The following is a 7,473-nucleotide window of genomic DNA, read 5'->3' on the forward strand; positions in this document are numbered from 1 at the left end:
ACTTTGTGATACTTTGAAAATATAAATCAGCTCATGTTACTTCCTTGCTTCAATGACTACCAGTCATGCTTACGAATAAAATCCAAACTCCTAACCATGACTCCCAAGGCCTGACGTTCCCCGGCCCTGGCTGTGTCTCAGACGCCATCTTTCTGAATCCAGCACTCTGTTCCCCTTGCAGTACCTGGACACCAAAGCACTCTTCCATCTTGATGTCACTGTTGCTGGATTTGTGCATGGCTCTGTCCTTCCCTCCCTGAGGTCACTGTTCAGATGTGACCTCCTTGGAGAAGACTTACTTGAGTGCTCTGAAGTTAAACCCCACTTGCTCTAATCCTTCCCCTCATTATTTTTTTTCAGCACACTTACCTCCACCTGCCAAATCCAGGTCCATTAGCTTATTTCTTTGTTATCATCTCCCCCTCTAGACTGTAACCTCTCTGAAGCTGGGGACTTTGGCTAGTATGTCCCCTGACTTAGATCAGAGCCTGCCAGTCACTTGACAGTCCCTCGGTTAATATCTGTTAAATGAAATATGATGTTTTCAACTGCTTCTTTCTTCATTAAAAGGACTGCTCATTTGCTTACTCTTTATAAGTGTGAATATATATAGTGAATCAGGCCTGACATACCCGGAAACAGAGACATTTACAAAGATTGATTCCTTGTGAAAAATGTTACTTTCAGTTTCCCAGAGTGTGTGTTTATTCCTGCAGATAGCCAGTCGACAATGAAGCTCAGAGTACACGTCTGGACTACTGCAATCACGCCCTAGCTGGTCTCTCCCAACTTTCATTCTTGCTACTTGACAACACTCTCTCCCTAGAGCATTAAGAGTAATCTTATTGCCATAAAATTTGCATCACATCATGACCCTCTTTCAAAATCTTCAATGCATCCCATCGCATTTAGAACAGTATCTAAAGTCTTAATGATGAGCTTCTAAGTCATACCCTAGCACCTAACTGTCAAACAGACAGGGTTTAGGGTTCACAAAGCAGCTGGAAATTTAGGAGCAAAATCCTGGAAATGAGAAAGTTGCAGAAGGGATGACTCACAGAACCTCAGCATAAACTCCCTCAAATTCCTGTATAACTGCATCTACACATGTGTGGGGATTACTGCAGGGGGCTTGGGAAACAGCAGACAGAAATGAGAGAGGAGTCTGTCTTGGAAAGACAAAGTACACTGGGTGAATCTGGGAGTTGAGGGCCCCTTCAGACTTCAAGACAGGAGATTACTAGTCACACAATGAACCATAAGCGCAAATATATTACTAATAAAAAAACGTGAAGCAGAAACTCACAGACAAAAAGGGAGAAATAGTTAAATCCACAGTTATAATTGAAGATTTTAACACCCTTCTCTTAGTAGTTGATAGAACAACCCTATAAAAAATTAGTAAGGATGTAGAAGATCTAAATGACCAACCATCACCAAATGGACAGTCATAGAACATCACACTTAATGATTAAAGAATACATAATTTTTTCAAGTGAACGTGGAATGCTCACCAGGTTAGATCACATCCAGGGCAACAAAATATTTCCCAAATTGATTTTAAAAGATGTAACTTTGCAGAGAATGTCCCCTGATGATGAAGGAATTCACTTAGAAAACAATAACAACGCCCTACCTAGAAAGACACAAAATATTTACAAATTAAGTGGCCCACTTTTAAATAATTCCTGGGGCAAAAAAGATATCACAAAGAAAAAAAATATATTTTGAACAAAATGATAAGGGAAACGTAGCACATTAAAATTGTGGGATGTAGCAAAAGCCATGTTTCAAGGAACTACATGATTATAGACGCTAATATGAAAATTTTCTGAAGGTCTCCATCTCCTACAATTGCAGCACAAATTCCCAAATCTGTGGTGTGATACGTTAGGCTCTCATGCTCTGGCTCTGTCTCAGACATCTGATCCTCCACGGCCTCTCTTAATAGAAGCCTTATGACTCCTTCTTAACGCCATACCTTTGCAGCATTCTTGGTGGTTATCCTCTGCGTAGAAAGCCCTCCTGATTCTCTTATTTCTGAAACTTTTCTTGCAAAATTCAGCCCAGGCAATGTCTCATCCATGACCCCTCAGGCTGAGCAAAGGTCCTCTATTCCTTTATTTTTTGCTTCAAATACAGCAGCAGAAAACTTTTTGTTTTCTTTTGCTCTGTTCGGGGTGGGGCAGGGTAAGCACCCCAAATTAATTAGGGAATTAGTCTTCCTGACGTTATTTTTATATGTCCTCATCACCCTTTCCATTCATCTTTGGCTATACACCTAGTTGGGTTTTTTTTTTCAATGTTTATGCTTATATTAAAATTTGTTGAGGTCATGTATTATCACACATTGTAATCCTAACCTATTTATACCTCCCTTTTTATTCCTCATCAACTAGAATTGCATTTACAGGGCCTTCACAACTTCTCAAACATTTTAGACTCTCTTCCAGAAATTCATGTTTGGGGGTCAAATTTATTTTTTCTCGGAATGCTTTTGAACTCTGCTCTTCTGACTCTCTGGGTACCAAATGTAACCATCTCCATATTTTCACTTGCTGGCTGTCAAGGACTCTAAGATGAACTCACTGTTTGTTTGTTTTTTCTGGGATTTTAACATTTCTTTTTTGATAACCAATCAGGTTTTTCTTATTGGTAAGAATTGCTGCAGAAATTTGTTTCTACTGGTTTTTGTGTTCTAACTTCCAGGAGGTGCAAATGATACCAAAAGCAACTTAACTTACAAGTTCATCAATATCGACAGCTACACTGAGACATGGATTCCAAGCAGGCCCCTGTTTGGTATTCCTCAAATTAACATTTGCTAATTATTTGTTCAGTATTTACTTGGTTGGGAGTGAATAAATTGACTTTATATGAAAAATGTTTCAATCTTTATATTCAAAATCTATAAGCTATATTTTTTAACTTTTAATTTGGAAATAATTTCAAACTTAAAGTTGCAAGAAAAAGAATCATACAGAGAATGCCTGGATAGCCTTTACCCAGGTTCACCTATTCTTAACTTTTAGCCCCATTTGCTTTATTATTTGTTATCTGTCAATCTATCATCTATCTGTATCATCTATCATTTAATACATCTAATCTGCCAATCTAATCTGTCCATCATCTATTTACACAATATTTTTCTGAGCCGTTTGAGAGCATATTTCATGTAGTATGGCCCTTTACCCCTAATACTTTAGGTGTATTTTTTTTTAAAGAGTAAGGATATTCATTTATGTAACCACATACTGTAATATATTTAACTGTTGTCTAATTCCTCAGCTGTATTCCAATTTGTCAATTGACCTAATAATTTCCCATATAACATTATTTTTCCTCTAGTAAAGGATCACTCTAGGATCTAGTATAGCATTTAGTTCTTGTGTTTCTTTAACCTCCTTTGACCTGGAACATTTCCACAGTTTATCTTTTAACAACATTGACATTTTTGAAGTATAATCCACCATTTAAAAAACAGAGCACTCTTCATTTTTTATTTGTCTACTGTTTCTTCATTATTCGATTGAAGTTATACAGTCTCAGCTGAAATATCCCATAGAGGAAGCTATATCCTTCTTAAGACATCGTGCCCATCTGCCTCTCATTAGTGGCGTTAACTTTGATGATCCTATCAGGTGTTGTCTCATTTCTCCATTGTATAGCTATTACTCTTTTTTTTTTGAAATGGACAGTTTTTTAATTAGGTTCTTTGTAAGATGTTTAGAACACGACTTTGTGAGGATAAATTCCGTTTGTGAGAGCGAACACAGAGCAGAGGTAGCCCTGGAGCTGAGGAACAGCTTTGATTCTTCACAGAATTTGTGAGTCCACAGCTTTCTGATCAACCTTGCGCTGCTCTGTAATCTCCTATTTCTCTCTCTCTGTGTCGAAGATCTCACCTTCCTGGTGCCTGGGCTTACGCAGCTTCTTCTTCTTGAAGTAAGCGTCAGCGAGATGTTCTGAGATTTTCACACCACTGGTATCAATCTTGGTGGAAGTGGCAATGACAAATTTTTGGTGTGTTCCCCGCAGAGGAACTCGACGGAGGGACAGAGGCCCAGGCACAACTAGCAAGCCACTGCTCAGCTGCTTCAGGAAAATGACCCTCTTGCTTCTGTGGCGCCCAGTGAGGATAATCAGAATGGTCCCAGGAGTGATGCTAGCACGCAGTTTTCTCACACGCTTACTGAAGGGTTTTTTGCGGTGACTCAACAGCTTTCGAGGCACATCTTCAGTAGGACAATATCTAGGCACTTTTCAAAGTTTAACCACTCGGGTACCACCATTCTTGTCACCACCAACTGGTTTTGTGACAGTAGCAAGAACCTTCACCTTCTTCTTCTTTTCCACCTTGGATTTAGCTGCTGAATACTTCCTCTTGTACAAGGCCTTTCTGGAATACATAGCCGATCGGGAATATCTGCCGATTCCTCTGACCAGGACAGGGTTTTGGCAGCAGTAGGGATTCCACTGTTTCACCTTTTTAACCTTGCCACCAGCATCAGCCTTCTTGGCTTCAGGTTTTTTCTCCTTAGTATCTGGCTTCTCAGCCTTTTCACCTGCCATCTACCAATACATATATTTTTTAAAAGGCATTTCACCAATTATCTCAGAGCTATACATCGCTAGGCCTACCAGACTACAAGTTCTTACCCTCTTTCTACATCTTTTCATCCCTCCCACTATAAGATACAGGCCTTCCTCCAAATCGCCACACACCTGCAGCAACATTCATACATGGTTAACTTTTGGGTTGTCTCCCCAATACAGTATAACCTTCTTGACGATTTGACTATATCTCACAACTATGATTTGTTTGCTACATATATTTAGTGGTCACAAGTCCCTATTCCATTATTTCTGTTTAGCGAATTAGAAATCGTAGACTTAGCTTTACCAATCTTCCCAGCCAGGAAGCAGCGAGGCTGGAACTTGAAACCATCTGCTTTCAGGACTTTTGCTCTTATCAGACTGTCTCATTCAAGAAATTCGGTTTAGGAGGGGAAGACACACACACACACACACACACACACACACACACACACACACACACACAAATGGCCCAAACTCAGGCCAAACTGAAAAAAGCGCAAAGCCCAGGAGACGACTTCCGGCCACGGATGTGGGGAGACGAGAAAAACTGCATTTGTCCTCAGCCTCAAATCCACAACGTGGCGGACACGAGGTCGGCGTCGTCTTTTGGAACCCAGGTCTGGGACGCGGAGTGCGTGCAGCCGCCCTTGTCCCTGCTGCCCCACTTGCCCGCGAGGGATGCCTGGAGGGGCCCTGTTTCCCCAGCCCCGCAGGGTGGCGAGCAACCGCAGCCCCGGAGCCTCTATAGCATTCCATCTCACGCTCTTCGTGCCCCACCGTAAACCCAAGCGAGAGAAATGAAGCATCTGGGAGCCCTCTCAAATGGTCCTGGGCGTGTCCGATCCCTGCAGTTGTTGACTTGATACCCTCCCGGTTAGGATGGCGAAGAACTGGGATCCTGAAATCGAGTCCTGCAGAGAGGCCCCGCCATTCTTACCTTGCCAGACGCTATTACTTATTTTTTCCTTGCAAGTAAGAGCAATCTGTGGGGAAAAGTTTCAAGTCCGTGCAAATACTCGGCTCCGCATCAAATTTCCCCCTCTTGATTTAGCTCCCATGGATGATTTTTTTTTTTTTTTTTTTTTTTTTTTTGCGGTACGCGGGCCTCTCACTGTTGTGGCCTCTCCCGTTGCGGAGCACAGGCTCCGGACGGGCAGGCTCAGCAGCCGTGGCTCACGGGCCCAGCCGCTCCGCGGCATGTGGGATCCTCCCGCTCCGGGGCACGAACCCGTGTCCCCTGCATCGGCAGGCAGACTCTCAACCACTGCGCCACCAGGGAAGCCCCCCATGGATGATTTTTGCCTGAACTAGTCTTTGTCTGAAAATTTATGATTTTCCAATTCTTTATCACGCCCTCTACATTTACGAGTTGACTCGCAATATTCTATAAGCAAGAGCCCTCCCTTCACTTTTCTTCCCTCCCTCCTTCCTTCCCTCCTTTCTTGCTTCTTTCCTTTCTTCACTTTATTATCTACTTATTATTTGTATGGACTCATGGTTCCACCTTTTCAATTGTCTATAATCTATTACTGTTCCTTAATTATTGTGTTCCTCATATTTTTCCAGGTTTCTCCAGTTGAAGCCCCTTCAGTGTGGGTCCTGTGTTCTTATGACAGGCTTCCTCATTTTTTGAGTGCTTTCTTACTGTCTGGAACATGGTTTTCCCTGTTGTTCATTTACCCACTCTGCCTCAGTCCTAGAATCAAACATTTCTCAGGGAAGCACTGGCTTCCTTTAGAGCATAATGGCTTTAGACCCCAATACATCTGGGCACTAGGTCTACTGATTGCTTCTGCATGTCTTTGCTTCTAGGAAAACTAAAAAGCGTGTGCATTTATATACATGTATACATATGTATACATACACACATATATACACACAGACATATGTGTATATATGTATGCATACGCACACTCCAATACACACACGCGCACACACATATGGTTTTTTGAAATCGTGAGTCCCTACAGGGTTGCCACCTCTATTTCTGGCTGGTATACCCCTCCTCCCACTTGAGATCTCTGGCTCCCAGCAACGTAAATACATTTGCTTATTTGCTCTATCCTGTGATATACCTAATAGAATGGCTTCGCTTATATCCTTACAATAAACAAATCTATTATACTAGAGGGAGTTCAGAATTTGTTTGCGGTTTTCTCTCTCATCTGTCCTGTCTGTCTGCCCAGGACAGGACATATGGACAGATACCCACATTTGTTAATAACTTAGATTAGTTCTCTACCCTCCTCCAGTGTGACTGTGTTATTCATTTGAAATAGCTCCTGGTTTATTTATTTCTATTTGCTTTAATATCAGGAACTCCCTTCTCATCCTTAATTTAATTTTACTTTGTGATTACTAACAACATTAACATTCTTCCAGAAAGTCAAAATTTACAAAAACTCAGAGAATTGTCACTCCTTTCTGCAGCCCATCTCAGTTCCTGCCACACTTTGTAGGTAATCAACCTCATTGTCTGCTGGTTTACACTTCTGTGTGTGTATGCTTTTTTTTAAAATGTAAAAACAGGGCTTCCCTGGTGGCGCAGTGGTTGAGAGTCCACCTGCCGATGCAGAGAACGCGGGTTCGTGCCCCGGTCCGGGAGGATCCCACATGCCGCGGAGCGGCTGGGCCTGTGAGCCATGGCCGCTGAGCCTGCGCATCCGGAGCCTGTGCTCCGCAACGGGAGAGGCCACAACAGTGAGAGGCCCACGTACCACCAAAAAAAAAAAAAAAAAAATGGAAAAACAAGTAATATGTATGCTTTCTTATTTTCCCTTTTTTCTAGCACAAAAGTAGTGTACTGTATATGCTGTTTTGCATTTGTATTTTTCACTTCACAATGTGTCCTAGAAATCACTGCATATGAATTCA

General features: G+C 41.9%; 1 pseudogene across 1 annotated transcript; it reads right to left on the bottom strand.

Moving 5' to 3' along the window:
* Nucleotides 1-3,726: 3,726 nt before the first annotated feature.
* LOC307054631 (large ribosomal subunit protein eL6-like) lies at nucleotides 3,727-4,572 on the bottom strand (annotated as a pseudogene). The gene has a single exon. The product of its transcript is annotated as a large ribosomal subunit protein eL6-like (transcript).
* Between the last annotated feature and the right edge of the window lie 2,901 nt (nucleotides 4,573-7,473).

Source organism: Hyperoodon ampullatus, assembly GCF_949752795.1.
Source record: "Hyperoodon ampullatus genome assembly, chromosome: 6".
NCBI lineage: Eukaryota > Metazoa > Chordata > Mammalia > Artiodactyla > Ziphiidae > Hyperoodon > Hyperoodon ampullatus.